This window comes from Oncorhynchus gorbuscha, linkage group LG20, assembly GCF_021184085.1.
Source record: "Oncorhynchus gorbuscha isolate QuinsamMale2020 ecotype Even-year linkage group LG20, OgorEven_v1.0, whole genome shotgun sequence".
Lineage (NCBI taxonomy): Eukaryota > Metazoa > Chordata > Actinopteri > Salmoniformes > Salmonidae > Oncorhynchus > Oncorhynchus gorbuscha.
The window spans coordinates 21,184,524-21,204,504 of record NC_060192.1 but is presented as its reverse complement, the minus strand read 5'-3'; positions in this window follow the sequence as shown (position 1 = coordinate 21,204,504).

Genomic DNA, 19,981 nt, shown 5'->3' with positions numbered 1-19,981 from the left:
CCACCCTATCACTCTCCTTTACCCAACCCTCCACCCTATTACTCTCCTTTACCCAGCCCTCCACCCTATCACTCTCCTGCCACCAGCCCTCCACCCTATCACTCTCCTGCCCCCAGCCCTCCACCCTATCACTCTCCTGCCCCCAGCCCTCCACCCTTTCACTCTCCTGCCCCCAGCCCTCCACCCTATCAGTCTCCTGCCCCCAGCCCTCCACCCTATCACTCTCCTGCCACCAGCCCTCCACCCTATCACTCTCCTGCCCCCAGCCCTCCACCCTATCACTCTCCTGCCCCCAGCCCTCCACCCTTTCACTCTCCTGCCCCCAGCCCTCCACCCTATCAGTCTCCTGCCCCCAGCCCTCCACCCTATTACTCTCCTGCCCCCAGCCCTCCAACCTATCACTCTCCTGCCCCCAGCCCTCCACCATATCACTCTCCTGCCCCCAGCCCTCCACCCTATTACTCTCCTGCCCCCAGCCCTCCACCATATCACTCTCCTGCCCCCAGCCCTCCACCCTATTACTCTCCTGCCCCCAGCCCTCCACCATATCACTCTCCTGCCCCCAGCTCTCCACCATATCACTCTCCTGCCCCCAGCCCTCCACCCTATTACTCTCCTGCCCCCAGCCCTCCACCATATCACTCTCCTGCCCCCAGCCCTCCAACCTATCACTCTCCTGCCCCCAGCCCTCCACCCTATCACTCTCCTGCCCCCAGCCCTCCACCCTATTACTCTCCTGCCCCCAGCCCTCCACCCTATCACTCTCCTGCCCCCAGCCCTCCACCCTATCACTCTCCTGCCCCCAGCCCTCCACCCTATCACTCTCCTGCCCCCAGCCCTCCACCCTATCACTCTCCTGCCCCCAGCCCTCCACCCTATCACTCTCCTGCCCCCAGCCCTCCACCCTATTACTCTCCTGCCCCCAGCCCTCCACCATATCACTCTCCTGCCCCCAGCCCTCCAACCTATCACTCCCTGCCCCCAGCCCTCCACCCTATCACTATCCTGCCCCCAGCCCTCCACCCTATCACTCTCCTGCCCCCAGCCCTCCACCCTATCACTCTCCTGCTCCAGCCCTCCACCCTATCACTCTACTGCCCCCAGCCCTCCACCCTTTATTATTATTCTCCTGCACTTCCAATGTTCTACCATTCCCCCAAACTCTTATGTCGGTACCTTGATTCAAATGTATTTTTGCACCTTCCTGGCACCTTGCTGCAGATTTGAGAAAGGCAGTGGTTTTGTTGGGCCCGTCTCAAAGCTCCTCCACCTAAGAGCCTCTTGTTGGGGCCATCAAGTGCCATTAAACTAAAGAGAGAACTTCTCTGTGCCAGACAATTATCCTCAGCTGTTGTTTCACCGTACTCTGAAGTTGTGCTGTGTTTTCAGTGTGATTGTGTACAGCCATAGGAGGGTTGAGCGACAGTGTCATCATCGATAAGAATATCCCTTCAGATATGAATGACTGTGCAATGCCTTTCTCAAGTTTGCTTTGTTGATTTTTGTCCATAGGTCAGTTGTTATGCAACAGGTGAGTTGAATGACCTGGTAGCATTTGTGGCTACACAAAACAACTTGCATTATGTCTTTTATTTCATTATTGCCTCCATGTAAACTCTTTATTATTAATGAAAACCTCCATCTATAGTAATGGTCATGAATGTTAATGGTATGGATGTTATGATCATTTCTGTATTATATATGTTCACTGTCCTCACCAACCCCAAATTATGCAGTAGCTTTCCCGCAGTCCAATGACCAAATCACGCTATAGTGGCCTCACGGGTGGAATGTTACTCATATATTTCAGAATTCATCATATCTTTATTTATTTATTTTTATGCTGAAAATGATCAGGTGTTTCTATGTAAAACTGTTTTGTTATAGTTCAGTCTTCTGTGTGTACTTTTGTTTCAAAGTAGATTTGTTTAAGACTACCAAGAAACACTGTGACCCTGTGTCACTGATTCCCCCGGGAATGCTGCTCATTCCTTTCACCAGTTCCGGAGGTCTACGTCACCGTCCTACTAGGCTTCACTGAACTGGATCATCACATCCAACCCCGGACTGTCTTGTCTCATTACGCACACCTGGTTCCCATTCCCCCTGATTAGTATGTGTACATGTGCCCTCTGTTCCCCAGTGTCCTTGTTGATTATTGTTCCATGTCCGGTGGTCTTGTGAGTACCTGTGCTCTGTTGTATCGTCTTGCGTGTTAGTGTGTACTTGTTATTACGGGTCTCGTCCCATGTATTTATTAGAGGTTTACAGCCCTGTGTTTATATACAGTGGGGATAACAAGTATTTGATACACTGCAGATGTTGCAGGTTTTCCTACTTACAAAGCATGTAGAGGTCTGTAATGTTTATCATAGGTACACTTCAACTGTGAGAGACGGAATCTAAAACAAAAATCCAGAAAATCACATTGTATGATTTTTAAGTAATTAATTCGCATTTTATTGCATTACATAAGTATTTGATACATCAGAAAAGCAGAACTTAATATTTGGTTGCAATTACAGAGATCATACGTTTCCTGTAGTTCTTGACCAGGTTTGCACACACTGCAGCAGGGATTTTGGCCCACTCCTCCATACAGACCTTATCCAGATCCTTCAGGTTTTGGGGCTGTCGCTGGGCAATACGGACTTTCAGCTCCCTCCAAAGATTTTCTATTGGGTTCAGGTCTGGAGACTGGCAAGGCCACTCCAGGACCTTAAGATGCTTCTTACGGAGCCACTCCTTCGTTGCCCTGGCTGTGTGTTTCGGGTCGTTGTCATGCTGGAAGACCCAGCCACGACCCATCTTCAATGCTCTTACTGAGGGAAGGAGGTTGTTGGCCAAGATCTCGCGATACATGGCCCCATCCATCCTCCCCTCAATACGGTGCAGTCGTCCTGTCCCCTTTGCAGAAAAGCATCCCCAAAGAATGATGTTTACACATCCATGCTTCATGGTTGGGATGGTGTTCTTGGGGTTGTACTCATCCCTCTTCCTCAAAACACCGCGAGTGGAGTTTAGACCGAAAAGCTCTATTTTTGTCTCATCAGACCACAAGACCTTCTCCCATTCCTCCTCTGGATCATCCAGATGGTCATTGGCAAACTTCAGACGGGCCTGGACATGCGCTGGCTTGAGCAGAGGGGCCTTGCGTGCGCTGCAGGATTTTAATCCATAACGGCGTAGTGTGTTACTAATGGTTTTCTTTGAGACTGTGGTCCCAGCTCTCTTCAGGTCATTGACCAGGTCCTGCCGTGTATTTCTGGGCTGATCCCTCACCTTCCTCATGATCATTGATGCCCCACGAGGTGATATCTTACATGGAGCCCAAGACTGAGGGTGATTGACTGTCATCTTGAACTTCTTCCATTTTCTAATAATTGTGTCAATAGTTGTTGCCTTCTCACCAAGCTGCTTGCCTATTGTCCTGTAGCCCATCCCAGCCTTGTGCAGGTCTACAATTTAACCCTGATGTCCTTACACAGCTCTCTGGTCTTGGCCATTTTGGAGAGGTTGGAGTCTCTTTGATTGAGTGTGTGGACAGGTGTCTTTTATACAGGTAACGAGCTCAAATAGGTGCAGTTAATACAGGTAATGAGTGGAGAACAGGAGGGCTTCTTAAAGAAAAACGAACAGGTCTGTGAGAGCCGGAATTCTTACTGGTTGGTAGGTGATCAAATACTTATGTCATGCAATAAAATGCAAATTAATTACTTACAAATCATACAATGTGATTTTCTGGATTTTTGTTTTAGATTTCGTCTGTCCCAGTTGAAGTGTACCTATGATAAAAAGTACAGACCTCTACATGCTTTGTAAGTAGGAAAACCTGCAAAATCGGCAGTGTATCAAATACTTGTTCTCCCCACTGTATTCAGGAAGGAAAAAAGTGAAGGTGGGGAACTCAAGTCATACCGCTCCACTCTCACGTTCTCTTTTTCACTGTCCTTCGCTCTGTCTCTCTGAACTCGCACGTACACACACAACTAAAAATTCTCAATAGGCATGGTTTCTGTCTTCTTTTTTTCAATTTACTTTCATCCCTTTTATCCACTATTTTGCTCACCCCCCCCCTCCCCACCATTGACCTCCTGGCAAGAAAGAGATTGTCACTGTTACCTGTGCTACAAAGCCTTACTGAGTAAACAACCCTCACCCAAATTCATCACAGCAATCATATCAGGGCGCACTCAGTGGTAATTGTGGCGGGCATGGTCGGATATGCAGAGTGGAGTCTGATTTGGAGATTTCTGGTATGACAAACACATCTGTTGCGGTCGTGCCCTGAGTGTGAACAGTAGAATGGCATTGTCTTTCCTGCTTTCAAAAGCTCTCACAGCTAATGTTGGAAATGGTGTCTGCATGCATATGAACTAATAAATATGTTCACCTTGCAAATCATGCTTCCAATTCTGCTCCTGAGGTCTTGGCTGATTTATTTTTTATTTTCCCATGATGTCATGCAAAGAGGCACTGAGTTTGAAGGTAGGCCTTGAAATACATCCACAGGTACACCTCCAATTGACTCAAATGATGTCAAATAGCCTATCAGAAGCTTCTAAAGCCATGACATCATTTTCTAGAATTTTCCAAGCTGTTTAAAGGCGCAGTCAACTTAGTGTGTGTAAACTTCTGACCCACTGGAATTGCGATACAGTGAAATAATCTCTAAACAATTGTTGGAAAAATGACTTGTCATGCACAAAGTAGATGTCCTAATCAACTTTCCAAAACTATAGTTTGTTAACAAGAAATTTGTGGAGTGGTTGAAAAACGAGTTTTAATGACTGCAACCTAAGTGTACATCAACTGTATATACTGCCTTGATGACTGGGTTCATCAGGAAGTGCACAAAGGATGTGGGCAAAACAATTTTACAGGTGGGGTCACAATTCAATGGCTTTGACATGAGACGCATGTGGAATGGACTCCAGACAATTACGAATTATAAAGGGAAAGCCAGCCATGACACGGAACCTGACGTCTCACTCACAGATAAGCTAAACACCTTCTTCGCTGCTTTGAGGAAAACAACATTGAGCTGCCGACGCATGCCCCAATGCTCACTAGGACTGTGTGCTCTCGTTCTCCGTGGCCAACATAAGTCATTTAAGCGTCTTAACCCTCGCAGGGCTGTCGGCCCAAAAGGCATCCCAAGCAGTGTCCTCACAGCACGTGGAGATCAGCAGGCGGGAATATTTACAGACATATTCAACCTCTCCATATCCCAAGCTGTTGACCACACTTTCTTCAAGATGTCCACCATTTTTCTTGTATCCAAGAAAGCAAATGTAACTGAACTAAATAATTATCTGCCTGTAGGACTCACATCTGTCATCATAAAGTGTTTTGAGAAGCTAGTTAAGGATCATATCACTTTCACCTTACCTGACACCCACTATTTGCATACAGCCCCAACAGATCCATGGACGACGCCATTGCACTGGACACTGCCCTATCCCACCTATCCCGTCTCTGTGTGGAGTAAATGTGGTCTACAGTTTTTTTTCTCCCTCAGGGTGTAATTTAACATGCCAGTATAAAAATGAGGTAAAACGGATTTAGTTTTCCCTGCATTAAAGTCTGTGGCCACTAGGAGCGCTGCCTTGTCTTACCGGATGCAGCTGTTCTATCTTGCCGATGCAGCGTAAAACCCGCAGCTGTATTTTACTTCGTCGTTCAGCCAAGACTCTTTGAAACATAAGATACTACAGTTTTTAATGACCCATTGGTAGCATATTTGTGATCGTAGCTTGTCTATTTTGTTATCCAATGTTTGTACGTTTGCTAATAGGACTGATGGTAGAGGCAGATTACTCACTCGTCGGATTCGAACAAGACACTCCGACCTACGTCGCTGATATCTCTGTCTCTTTCTCATGCGAATGACAGGGATTTGGGCCTTGTCGGATGTCTGGCTCGGATGTCTGGCACGTTAAAGAAAAAATCTTTGTCTATTACGAGGTGAGTAATCGCTGTCCTGATATCCAGAAACTATTTTAGGTCATAAAGAGACTGGTAAAAACATTATGTACAAAATAAGTTACAAATAACATGAAAAAACACACACAATAATACAATTGGTTAAGAAGCCATAAAATCGTGATCTACCGAAGACAGCAGAGAGGGAGCACGTCTCCATCCACATCGTCCGGGCCGGAGTGGAGAGGCTCGAAAGCTTCAAGTTCCTCAGCATGCACTTCACTCGGGACATGAAATGGTCCCTTCACACCGGCAGCGTGGTGAAGAAGGTGCAACAGCGCCTTTTCAACCTCAGGAAGCTGAAGAAATCTTTCTTGGCCCTTAAGACCCCTACAAACTTTTACAGATGCACCATCAAGAGTATTCTGTTGGGCTGTATCACTGCCTGGTACAGCAACTGCATCGCCCACACCCGCAGTACTCCGGAGGGTGGTACGGTCAGCCCAATGCATCACCGGGGGAACACTGCTTGACTTCCAGGACATCTACAGCACCCGGGGGGCCTGAAAGGCCAAAAAGATTTACCATATAGAAGGTGGAGACAGTACACCTAGAAAAATAGGTGCTAAACCACGTGGATATTTAATTAACTTTATATAAAGACCGCCATAACATTCTGTCAGTTTAAGCTAGGAGGAGTCGCTGTTACGTGATGAGACAAGAATATCCCTACTGGCCAAGCCCTCCCTAACCACGATGACGCTAGGCCAATTGTGCGTCGCCCCACAATATGTATTGTGACCTCTCTATGGAAAGGTGAGTCTCTCACGAACAAGTGCATGTCCTTTCTTTCTAGGACACCCACAGGCCTCACAAGACTCATCTGAAGGTCCCCCGGTACCAGATGTAAAACAATTATTGATTGTTTTTGGGGACTATCTGTTCCATGTAGTGAATTCGTTATTCAATGTGTTTGTATGGGCTAATATTTGTAAGGCCAAAACTAATTTTCATCAAATATATATATTTTTTTAATACTTCAAATTCAAAATCCGAGAGATTAACAGCTTTATCTCCAGGCCATCGGACTGTGAAACACTTAACACTAGCCACCTCCGCCCTATACCCTGCCCTCCACCTTAGACTGCTGCCCTATGTTCATAGTCATTGACCACTGGTCACTTTCATAATGTTAGCGTACTGTAGGCCTACTGTTTTACCCACGTTATATGTATATACTGTATTCTAGCCATGGCTCATCCTATATACGGTGCATTCTGAAAGTATTCAGACCTTGACTTTTTCCACATATATGTTACTTTTCCCACAAATATAAAACTGAAATATCACCTTCACACGAGTATTCAGACACTTTACTTAGTACTTTGTCTAGAGGTTAAGCACCTTTGGCAGCGATTACAGCCTCAATTCTTCTTGGGTATAACGTTACAAGCTTGGCACACCTGTATTTCGGGAGTTTCTCCCATTCTTCTCTGCAGATCCTCAAGCTCTGTCAGGTTAGATGGGTAGTGTCGCTGCACAGCTATTTTCAGGTCTCTCCTGAATGTTAGATCGGATTTGTGGATTGCTGCTGAGATGGTTGTCCTTCTGGAAGGTTCTCCCATCTCCACAGAAGACCTCTGAAGCTCTGTCAGTGGCCATTGGGTTCTTGGTCAGCGATTGCTCAGTTGGCTGGGCAGCCAGCTCTAGGAAGAGTCTTGATGGCTCCAAACTTCTTCCATTTAATAATGATGGAGGCCACTGTGTTCTTGGGGACCTTCAATGCTGCAGAAATGTTTTGGTAGCCTTCCGCAGATCTGTTCTTTGACACAATTCTCTCTTGGAGCTCTACGGAAAATTCCTTCGACCTCTTGGCTTGGTTTTGCTCTGACATGCACTGTCAATGGTGGGACCTTTGTATAGACAGGTGTGTGCCTTTCCAAATCATGTCCAATCAATTGAATTGACCACAGGTGGACTCCAATCAAGTTGTAGAAGCATCTCAAGGATGATCAATGGAAACAGGATGCACCTAAGCTCAAAATTGTGTATCATAGCAAAGCGTCTGAATAGGTATGTAAATAAACTATTTCAGTTTTGTTTTGTAATAAATTTGCTAAAATGTATAAAAAACATTCCTTTGCTTTGTCATTATACGGTATTGTGTGTAGATTGATGAGGGGCAAAATCATTTTTAGAATAAGGCTGTAACGTAACATAATGTGGAAATAGAGAAGGGGTCTGAATACTTTCCCAATGCACTGTAACTTCTGCTTTTCTATTCATATACTTTTTATACACACCATTATACACCGAGTGTACAAAACATTACGAACACCTTCCTAATATTGAGTTGCACCCCCTTTTGCGTTAAGATCAGACCCAATTCTTCAGAGCATGGATTCTACAAGGTCCATATTGTGTCTAGCCAATTCACCCTCTGATAGGCTGTCATGCACAGTCCATGTCTTAATTGTCTCGGGGCTTAAAAATCTTTCTTTTAGCCTGTCTCGTCACCTTCATCTACAACGATTGAAGTGGATTTAAATGGTGACATCAATAAGGGAGCATAGCTTTCACCTGGATTCACCTGGTCAGGCTTTGTCATGGAAAGAGCAGGTGTTCTTAATGTTGTGTTCTTTCTATGGATGTTTTTCCTTATGAATCTAACTTATAATAGAATATGCTAAATGTATTTGTTCCTACTGTTTTGTACACTTAGTGAATATATACTCTGAATTTGCTCGTCTGATATTTCTTATTTATTTCAATTTTGGGGGATTGTGGTTATTGATTTGTATCGCTAGGTATTACTGCACTGTTGGAGCTAGAAACACAATCATTTTCCTGCACCTGCGATAACATCTACAAATCTGTGTGTGCGACCAATAAACTTTGATTTGATAAATACTGGCATTTGTGGGGAAGCATTTCCAACTGCCTTTATATGATTTGGCTTAACTGACAGTTTAATGCTTCTATTCATCTTCTATTCAAGGTGATGAAAGTGTTGCAGGAGCCAGAAGACCAAATAAACTACATTTAGGATGCCTCAATCCATACACCCACTTTTACATTATTTTCCACCATCCTTGGCATGGTTTAGTCAGTTTAAGTGCTTGTTGATTTCACCTTCCACCCCATGCCGTCACCTGTAGACGGGACCCCATCCACTGAAATATAATTTGTCTATCTGTCTGTCTGGCTTATAATGACAACTGGGACTGAATGGGTGTCTGGTGAAGTTAAAAACACCATCCTTCTGCGAGTAGAGAAGACAAGGTAACGGATGCCCTGACAGACAGACAGGACAGAAGGGTGCTGCCAGTTAGCTCAGGTTGCAAGGTGCACCTGGGTGTTTGTCTCAACAGCACCACCTTGGTAGAGTGACAGGGATGCATCAATGATGTATGGTTTACCACCACTCTGTCACACCCCTGCTGCCTCTGGAACATTGCTACTTAGTATTAGTTCTTACTGGCTGGGTTTACAATACCTAATACTGGCTGGGATATGTAATACCTAATAGGATATTAACTGATGGCTTATTCATCCACACCATATGTGGTTTCAATAGTGCATCATGATCTCCCACAATGTTCCTATCAGCATAGAGGTTTTATAGGTATTATTTTTCTTTCTTTGTATCTGAAATAACAGGTTGTTTCAGGACTGGAAGAGTGAGTAAAGCAATCTACTGATTACTTTCCCCCCCCCTGCTGTTCTATCTGGCACTCGTTTATTCTGTTCTTTTCTTTGTATTTCTCAATGTATTGTTTGAACATCTGCGCCATTTCTGTTGACATCAGCAAAAGAGTGTTTCCTTGGTAGCATCTTTAAAGTATGTTTGTATTTATTATGGATCCCCATACTCTTCCTGGGGTCCAGCTAAATTAAGGCAGTTTATAGAATTTTAAATACATTACAATACATTCACAGATTTCATAACACACTGTGTGCCCTCAGGCCCTTACTCCACCACTACCATTATTCTACAGTACTAAATGCATGTGTATGTATAGTGTGTATGTTATCGTGTATGTATGCATGTGTCTGTGCCAATGTTTGTGTTGCTTCACAGTCCCCGCTGTTACATAAGGTGTTTTTTAAATCTGATTCTACTGCTGCGTCAGTTACTTGATGTGGAATTAAGTTCCATGTAGTCATGGCTCTATGTAGTACTGTGCATCTCCCATAGTCTGTTCTGGACTTTGGGACTGTGAGGATACCTCTTGTGGGTTATGCATGGGTGTCCGAGAAGTGTGCCAGTAGTTTAGACAGACAGCTCGGTGCATTCAACATGTCAATACCCTTCATAAATAAAAGTAGTGATGAAGTCATCTCTCATAAATAAAAGTAGTGATGAAGTCAACCTCTCCTCCACTTTCAGCCAGGAGAGATTGCCGTGTTGATAGTGTTGTTAAGAAGGCAGAGCATCGCTTTATTATAGAAAGACTTCTCTGCATCTTAACTACTACTGCATCAATATGTTTTGACCATGACAGGTTACAATCTAGGGTTACTCCAAACAAATTAGTCATCTCAACCAGCTCAATTTCCACATGATTTATTACAAGATTTAGTTGAGGTTTAGGGTTTAGTGAGTGTTTTCTCAATACAATGCTTTTAGTTTTAGAAATATTTAGGGTTAACTTATTCCTTGCCACCCACTCTGAAAACTAACTGCAGCTCTTTGAGTGTTGCAGTCATTTCAGTCACTGTAGTAGCTAACGTATATAGTGTTGTGTCATTCGCATACATAGACACTCTGGATTTACTCAAAGTCAGTGGCATGTCGTTAGTAAAAAATTAAAAAAGCAAGGGGCCTAAACAGCTACCCTGGGGAATTCCTGAACCTAACTGGATTATATTTGAGAGGCTTCCATTAAAGAACACCCTCTGTGTCCCGTTAGACAAGTAACTCTTTATCCACATTATAGCAGGGGTAGAAAGCCATAACATATGTTTTTCCAGCAGCAGATTATGATCGATAATATCAAAAGCTGCACTGAAGTCTAACAAGACAGACCCCACAATAATTCTATTCTCAATTTCTCTCAGCCACTCATTAGTCATTTGTGTAAGTGCTGTGCTTGTTGAGTGTCCTTCCCTATCAGAATGCTGAAATTCTGTTGTCATTTTGTTTACTGTGAAATAGCATTGTAAACTCAGCAAAAAAAATAAATGTCCTCTCACTGTCAACTGCGTTTATTTTCAGAAACGTAACATATGTAAATGTATGGACATAATATTCAACAACTGTGTAACGCCCCGGGTGTAGTGGGGAAGAAGTCAGGCGCAGGAAGCAGAGAGTTCAGGGTAGCGATACTTTTTAATGCACCACAACGTTGAACAGACTCCAACCCAAACAAATGCACCAAACACGGGGGACTTTTAAACAGTCCAGCAAAAAAACAAACACACGGACAACTGTGACATACAGCCATGTACACATGTACACTGAAATAATCCCGCACAACCAGCAGGTGGGCCGGCTGGTAAATAAAGCCCAACCAATTAGCCTAAACTAAACACAGGTGCAACCAATAAACAGAAAAGGGAGAAAAAGGGATCAGTGGCAGCTTGTAGGCCGGTGACAACGACCGCTGAGCGCCACCCGAACAGGAAGGGGAGCCACCTTCGGTAGGAGTCGTGACAAACTGAGACATAAACTGAACATGTTCCACAGACATGTGACTAACAGAAATTGAATAATGTGTCGCTAAACAAAGGGGGGGTCAAAATCAAAAATAACAGTCAGTATCTGGTGTGGCCACCAGCTACATTAAGTACTGCAGTGCATCTCCTCCTCATTGACTGCACCAGATTTGCCAGTTGTTGCTGTGAGATGTTACCCCACTCTTCCACCAAGGCACCTTCAAGTTCCCAGACATTTCTGGGGGGAATGGCCCTAGCCCTCACCCTCCAATCCAACAGGTCCCAGACGTGCTCAATGGATTGAGATCCGGGCTCTTCGTTGGCCATGGCAGAACACTAACATTCCTGTCTTGCAGGAAATTGCACACAGAATGAGCAGTATGGCTGGTGTCATTGTCATGCTGGAGGGTCATGTCAGGGTGACCCTGCAGGACGGGTACCATATGAGGGAGGAGGATGTCTTCCCTGTAACGCACAGCAATGAGATTGCCTGCAATGACAACAAGCTCAGTCCGATGATGCTGTGACACACCGCCCCAGACCATGACGGACCCTCCACCTCCAAATCGATCCTGCTCCAGAGTACAGGCCTCGGTTTAACGCTCATTCCTTCGACGATAAATGCGAATCCGACCATCACCCCTGGTGAGACAAAACCGCGATTCATCAGTGAAGAGCAGTTTTTTACCAGTCCTGTCTGGTCCAGCGACGGTGGGCTTGTGCCCATAGTCGACGTTGTTACGGTGATGTCTGGTGAAGACCTGCCTTACAACAGGCCTACAAGCCCTCAGTCCAGCCTCTCTCAGCCTATTGCAGACAGTCTGAGCACTGATGGAGGGATTGTGCATTCCTGGCGTAACTCGGGCAGTTGTTGCCATCCTGTACCTGTGCAGGTGTTACACGTGGTCTGCCGCAGTGAGGACGATCAGCTGTCCGTCCTGTCTCCCTGTAGTGCTGTCTTAGGCGTCTCACAGTACAGACATTGCAATTTATTGCCTTGGCCACATCTGCAGTCCTCATGCCTCCTTGCAGCATGCCTAAGGCACGTTCACGCAGATAAGCAGGGACACTGGGCATCTTTCTTTTGGTATTTTTCAGAGTCAGTAGAAAGGCCTCTTTGTGTCCTAAGTTTTCATAACTGCGACCTTAATTGCCTACCGTCTGTAAGCTGTTAGTGTCTTAACTTTTTACGGCTAGACGTTCCGCTAGCACAGGGGTGTCAAAGTCAAATGGACGGAGGGCCAAATAAAAAATTTAGCTACAAGCCGAGGGCCGGACTGTTCGAATGTTCATTGAAAATTTTTTAAATGACGCATATAGTCTAGTGAACCTAATTGAACCTACTGAAAACCTAACAAATATATTCCAATATGATCAGATAAATAAAGCAATATTTTCTTATGGCTCTGTCAGTAATCTTTAATTTTCAACAGACACAAAAGACAAATTTCCTTTATATAAAAATCCCCATAACATGAACATTAAATGAAAGAAACCGGTATTCAAGGCACCATCAGTAGCCTATATTTTCTATTTTAGCAAAAGTGGGCTAAATTTACTTCAAAGAAAAAAACAATAATAGCAATTTTCTATCATCCACTCAACTGAAATATTTTTTAAATATAATTGGATTGAAATACAATAAAATAAAGTGCAAAAATCTATTAATCAAAAACAACACTTTGTTTAAGGAGAAGTAACATGCAGTGAAAACAAATATTAAACTTTAACTTTTAAACTTGAACTGAGTAAAAACTCTAAATATGTGATTGCACAGTAATGTTCACTTGTTTGAGGTTGAGGGTGATACTTGGTGGTGTCCCATCTTTTCCACAAGTTCATCAATGTTCGGGGTAAGGCTCTGAGCTGAGGAAATCCTCAGAATTGAGTGGAGGTGTTCAGCAGTAAGTCGACTTCTGTGTGATGTTTTGTTCAAGTTCATCAAAGAAAACAGTTGTTCACACAGGTATGTGCTGCCAAACATAGACAACGTTTGAGCAGCCTGGATGCGCAGCTGGGGCATTGTGTCGGGGAGGAAACGGGCGAACTCCGCAGCACCCACTGCCGCATATTTTGCCCTCAGTGCATCATTGCATTGGAGGTCAATCAACTCCATTTGGAGGTTTGGTGGTGAGCTTTCCACGTCAACAGCAAATGGGTTACCGAGCAGTTCCAACCTGCTTTTTGTGCTTCAAAGTCAGCAAATCGGCGTCGAAAGTCAGCGGCAAGCATACCTATTTTATCAGCCAACTGTGCGCTCGGGAACGCACTGGTAGAGAGCTTCTCTTTCATGGTCTGGCAGCTGGGAAAGTGGCTCAAATTTTCTTTCCGCATCTGCGTCTCCCACAGAGTCAGTTTGGTTTTAAATGCCTTCACTGTACTGTACATATCAGAGATGACACGATCCCGACCCTGCAGCTGCAAGTTCATTGCATTCAGATGACTCGTAATGTCACACAGAAAAGCCATTTCACACAGAAACATTTCGTCTCGGAGTTGTGTTGTGTCTTTCCCTTTGCTGTCCAAGAACAGACAAATCTCCTCACGAAGCTCGAAACATCTTTGAAGCACCTTTCCCTGGCTTAGCCATCGCACCTCTGTGTGATAAGGCAAATCACCATGCTCCGTTTCTAACTCCGTCAGAAATGCCTTGAACTGATAAAGTTAACTGTGCGCGTGATGATGCTCATTACATGCTCCATTTTCAAGGCTTTACCGCACAACGCTTCCTGGTGTATGATACAATGATAAGCTGTCAGCTCACCTGTCGCGTTTTCCTCTTGCATCTTTTCCCGTATCTTCTCCATCTCTTCTGCCAAAATAAAACTGGCCTTGACAGCAGCCTGGCCTTGTGATTTGGCTTTTTTGAACAGAGCCTGTCGAGATTTGAGGCCTCGTTTTAATTCCTCTGCCTTTTGTAGCCTTTGTTCCATGTCCATATTCTTGTTTTTGTCCGCGTGTTTCGTTTCATAATGTCGTCTCAGATTATACTCTTTCAGTACCGCCACACTTTCTCCACACAGAAGACACACAGGTTTTCCAGCTACCTCCGTGAACAAATACTCCGACTCCCACCTTGTTTGAAACCCCAATGTCCACCTTCCGTTTTGCCATTTTTGATGGGTATCTGAAAGTTAATTTTACTGTGATGCTGACAACTGCTGTGCCAATAAATATTGAAATGAAGCAGCCTACTGCTCGGTGCGTCACCGTTGCATTGTGGGAAATGTAGTATTGGTGCGTGTAAAAGATCTGCGGGCTGCCGGCTTGCTGCGGTCTGCGGGCCGGTTCTAATAATAAATCAAGATCATCCCAGGGGCCGTAAAAAACCTTATCGCGGGCCGGATGTGGCCCGCGGGCCTTGACTCTGACATATGTGCGCTAGCAGAACCCCTCGTCAACATCCTGTGAAATGGCATAGCGCCAAATTCAAATTAAATTAATATAAATATTAAACTTTCATGAAATCACACATGCAATACACCAAATTAAAGCTACACTTGTTGTTAATCCAGCCAACGTGTCAGATTTCAAAAAGGCTTTACGGCGAAAGCAAACCATGCGATTATCTGAGGATAGCACCCCACCAAACAAACACATGACATTCATATTTAAACCCGCAAGGCGCGACACAAAACACAGAAATAACTATATAATTCATGCCTTACCTTTGAAGAGCTTATTTTGTTGGCACTCCAATATGTCCCATAAACATCATAAATGGTCATTTTGTTCGATTAATTTCATCATTATATCTCCAATGTCCATTTCTTTGGAGCATTTGATCCAGAAAAACACTGGTTCCATCTCCAGCAACAGGACTACAAAATAACTAATAAGTTACCTGTAAACTTGTTCCAAACATTTCAAACACCTTTCCTAATACAACTTTAGGTAGTTTTTAACATAAATAATCGATAAAATTTAAGACGGGATAAACTGCGTTCAATGGAGCGAGTGAGCTTTCAGGTCACGCGCCCCTAACAAACAGTACACTTCACTTGACCCTCATTCTGAACTGCCCTACTTCTTCATTTCTCAAAGGAAAAACATCAACCAATTTCTAAAGACTGTTGACATCCAGTGGAAGCGATAGGAACTGCAAGCAAGTGCCACAGAAATCTAGATCCCCATAGAAATCCCATTGAAAAGAGAGTGACCTCAATTGTTTCCTGGATGGATTTTTCTCAGGTTTTCACCTGCCATATTAGTTCTGTTATACTCACAGGCATTATCCAAACAGTTTTAGAAACTTTAGAGTGTTTTCTATCTAAATCTACCAATTATATGCTAGCTTCTGGGCCTGAGTAGCAGGGAGTTTACTTTGGGCATGCTTTTCATCCAGACGTGAAAATACTGCCCCCTAGCCTGAATAGGTTAACGACCGTTCCACGGGTGCATGTTCATAAATTGTTTATGGTTCATTGAACAAGTATGGGAAACTGTTCAAACCGTTTACAATGAAGATCTGTGAAGGTTTTTGGATTTTTACGAATTTTCTTAGAAAGGCAGGGTCCTGAAAATGAGACATTTAAAAAAAATGGAAGAGTTTAACTGGTCAACACAATTTTTTCCAGAATTTTACTAAGAGTTGGTAACAGACTGATTGATTGGTCGGCTATTGAGTCAGTATTGGGGGCTTTACTATATTCTTGGGTAGCGGAAGGACTTTAGCTTTCCTCCAGGCCTGAGAGCACACGCTCTCTAGTAGGTTTAAATTGAAGATATGGCAAATAGGAGTGGCAATATCGTCTGCCATTATCCTCAGTAATTTTCCATCCAAATTGTCATTTGTTCACCACTTCCACACTGACTTAATTAACGGAATTCAAAAGTACAATTTTTGTCTTTCATAATTTGGACCGATATACTTGGATGTGTAGTGTCAGCGTTTATTGCTGGCATGTCATCCCTAAGTTTGCTTATCTTGCCAATGAAAAAGTAATTAAAGTAGTTTGCAATATCAGTGGGTTTTGTATGGGCTTTGTATGGCAATCAGCCATCTGATTCAAATAATGCATTTTTTCAATTTCAGTTAAGGTGCCCCAAAACTATTTATTATCATTCTTTATTTAATTACTTTGTTTCATAGTGTAGTTTAAATTTTTTATTTATTTAGTTTAGTCACATGATTTTTTTAATTTGCAGCACATTTGCCAATCAGTTGGGCTGCCAGATTTAATTGCCATACCTTTTGCCTCATCACTCTCAAACATACAATGTTTCAATTCCTCATCAATCAAAGGGGATTTAACAGTTTTTACAGTCATTTTCTTAATGGGCTTAGTAGTAACTGGAATAAGTAGTTTCATAAATTCGTCTGGTTGCTCCTCATTACACACCACAGACTAGCAAATATTTGCTAACTATGTTACCTTGCTAACTTTACAATTAAAATATACTTCTCTGTTGATATCACATATATTATCAAGCATTTCACACATATTATCCAGATACTGACTGTTAGCATTTACATTTACATTTACATTTAAGTCATTTAGCAGACGCTCTTATCCAGAGCGACTTACAAATTGGTGCATTCACCTTATGACATCCAGTGGAACAACCACTTTACAATAGTGCATCTAAATATTTTAAGGGGGGGAGGGGGGGTGAGAAGGATTACTTTATCCTATCCTAGGTATTCCTTAAAGAGGTGGGGTTTCAGGTGTCTCCGGAAGGTGGTGATTGACTCCGCTGTCCTGGCGTCGTGAGGGAGTTTGTTCCACCATTGGGGAGCCAGAGCAGCGAACAGTTTTGACTGAGCTGAGCGGGAACTGTACTTCCTCAGTGGTAGGGAGGCGAGCAGGCCAGAGGTGGATGAACGCAGTGCCCTTATTTGGGTGTAGGGCCTGATCAGAGCCTGGAGGTACTGAGGTGCCGTTCCCCTCACAGCTCCGTAGGCAAGCACCATGGTCTTGTAGCGGATGCGAGCTTCAACTGGAAGCCAGTGGAGAGAGCGGAGGAGCGGGGTGACGTGAGAGAACTTGGGAAGGTTGAACACTAGACGGGCTGCGGCGTTCTGGATGAGTTGTAGGGGTTTAATGGCACAGGCAGGGAGCCCAGCCAACAGCGAGTTGCAGTAATCCAGACGGGAGATGACAAGTGCCTGGATTAGGACCTGCGCCGCTTCCTGTGTGAGGCAGGGTCGTACTCTGCGGATGTTGTAGAGCATGAACCTACAGGAACGGGCCACCGCCTTGATGTTAGTTGAGAACGACAGTTTGTTGTCCAGGATCACGCCAAGGTTCTTAGCGCTCTGGGAGGAGGACACAATGGAGTTGTCAACCGTGATGGCGAGATCATGGAACGGGCAGTCCTTCCCGGGAGGAAGAGCAGCTCCGTCTTGCCGAAGTTCAGCTTGAGGTGGTGATCCGTCATCCACACTGATATGTCTGCCAGACATGCAGAGATGCGATTCGCCACCTGGTCATCAGAAGGGGAAAGGAGAAGATTAATTGTGTGTCGTCTGCATAGCAATGATAGGAGAGACCATGTGAGGTTATGACAGAGCCAAGTGACTTGGTGTATAGCGAGAATAGGAGAGGGCCTAGAACAGAGCCCTGGGGGACACCAGTGGTGAGAGAGCGTGGTGAGGAGACAGATTCTCGCCACGCCACCTGGTAGGAGCGACCTGTCAGGTAGGACGCAATCCAAGCGTGGGCCGCGCCGGAGATGCCCAACTCGGAGAGGGTGGAGAGGAGGATCTGATGGTTCACAGTATCGAAGGCTGCCGATAGGTCTAGAAGGATGAGAGCAGAGGAGAGAGAGTTAGCTTTAGCGGTGCGGAGCGCCTCCGTGATACAGAGAAGAGCAGTCTCAGTTGAATGACTAGTCTTGAAACCTGACTGATTTGGATCAAGAAGGTCATTCTGAGAGAGATAGCGGGAGAGCTGACCAAGGACGGCACGTTCAAGAGTTTTGGAGAGAAAAGAAAGAAGGGATACTGGTCTGTAGTTGTTGACATCGGAGGGATCGAGTGTAGGTTTTTTCAGAAGGGGTGCAACTCTCGCTCTCTTGAAGACGGAAGGGACGTAGCCAGCGGTCAGGGATAAGTTGATGAGCGAGGTGAGGTAAGGGAGAAGGTCTCCGGAAATGGTCTGGAGAAGAGAGGAGGGGATAGGGTCGAGCGGGCAGGTTGTTGGGCGGCCGGCCGTCACAAGACGCGAGATTTCATCTGGAGAGAGAGGGAGAAAGAGGTCAGAGCACAGGGTAGGGCAGTGTGAGCAGAACCAGCGGTGTTGTTTGACTTAGCAAACGAGGATCGGATGTCGTCGATCTTCTTTTCAAAATGGTTGACGAAGTCATCTGCAGAGAGGGAGGAGGGGGAGGGGGAGGAGGATTCAGGAGGGAGGAGAATGTGGCAAAGAGCTTCCTAGGGTTAGAGGCAGATGCTTGGAATTTAGAGTGGTAGAAAGTGGCTTTAGCAGCAGAGACAGAGGAGGAAAATGTAGAGAGGAGGGAGTGAAAGGATGCCAGGTCCGCAGGGAGGCGAGTTTTCCTCCATTTCCGCTCGGCCTTCCGGAGCCCTGTTCTGTGAGCTCGCATTGAGTCGTCAAGCCACGGAGCGGGAGGGAGGACCGAGCCGGTCTGGAAGATAGGGGACATAGAGAGTCAAAGGATGCAGAAAGGGAGGAGAGGAGGGTTGAGGAGGCAGAATCAGGAGATAGGTTGGAGAAGGTTTGAGCAGAGGGAAGAGATGATAGGATGGAAGAGGAGAGAGTAGCGGGGGAGAGAGAGCGAAGGTTGGGACGGCGCGATACCATCCGAGTAGGGGCAGTGTGGGAAGTGTTGGATGAGAGCGAGAGGGAAAAGGATACAAGGTAGTGGTCGGAGACTTGGAGGGGAGTTGCAATGAGGTTAGTGGAAGAACAGCATCTAGTAAAGATGAGGTCGAGCGTATTGCCTGCCTTGTGAGTAGGGGGAAGGTGAGAGGGTGAGGTCAAAAGAGGAGAGGAGTGGAAAGAAGGAGGCAGAGAGGAATGAGTCAAAGGTAGACGTGGGGAGGTTAAAGTCGCCCAGAACTGTGAGAGGTGAGCCGTCCTCAGGAAAGGAGCTTATCAAGGCATCAAGCTCAATGATGAACTCTCCGAGGGGACCTGGAGGGCGATAAATGATAAGGATGTTAAGCTTGAAAGGGCTGGTAACTGTGACAGCATGAAATTCAAAGGAGGCGATAGACAGATGGGTAAGGGGAGAAAGAGAGAATGACCACATGGGAGAGATAAGGATCCCTATGCCACCACCCCGCTGACCAGAAGCTCTCGGGGTGTGCGAGAACACGTGGGCGGACGAAGAGAGAGCAGTAGGAGTAGCAGTGTTATCTGTGGTGATCCATGTTTCTGTCAGTGCCAAGAAGTCGAGGGACTGGAGGGAGGCATAGGCTGAGATGAACTCT